The sequence below is a fragment of the Leishmania donovani genome, chromosome 29, assembly GCF_000227135.1.
Source record: "Leishmania donovani BPK282A1 complete genome, chromosome 29".
Classification (NCBI taxonomy): Eukaryota; Euglenozoa; class Kinetoplastea; order Trypanosomatida; family Trypanosomatidae; genus Leishmania; species Leishmania donovani.
In genome coordinates this window covers 58,952-59,447 of record NC_018256.1, presented here as the reverse complement: position 1 = coordinate 59,447, position 496 = coordinate 58,952, and positions in this window count along the sequence as shown.

The following is a 496-nucleotide window of genomic DNA, read 5'->3' as shown; positions in this document are numbered from 1 at the left end:
AGCGAAAGGCGGCCTGGGGAGGCGAGGCTTCCGTGCACGGCTACGTGGACTCTTCCGTAACTGCAAAACCGAACAGACGCCTCCACAAAGGGCCGGGGGCCGTGTCCTCCCCTTTCCTTATCATGTGCGACCGGTTTGACACCGAGGAGAACGTCCCGCTGGAGTAATCCGAGGCAACTCATGGCTGAGCGTCGCGAGGAGGACCTGAAAAGCGTCGACCAATCGTGTCCCGCTACGCAACGATGCACAGCGCGCTGACACCCCCGTGCCGCTGTGTGCTGATCGGGGGCAACCCATGAACACCGAGGAATCGCCGGAATGGTCAGCAGTGCACGGCAGGATGGCACCGGTTGATGGGCAGCGAGATTCCAAATCGGGCGCCACACGTGCCCGGTGGGTCTGACCTACAGAGGAGGGTCAGGGCCAACCACCTCGTGAGGCCCGTACCCGGTGGCATCCCGCCTCAGCAGGCAGGACGGTTTGACGCTGGCGGCAC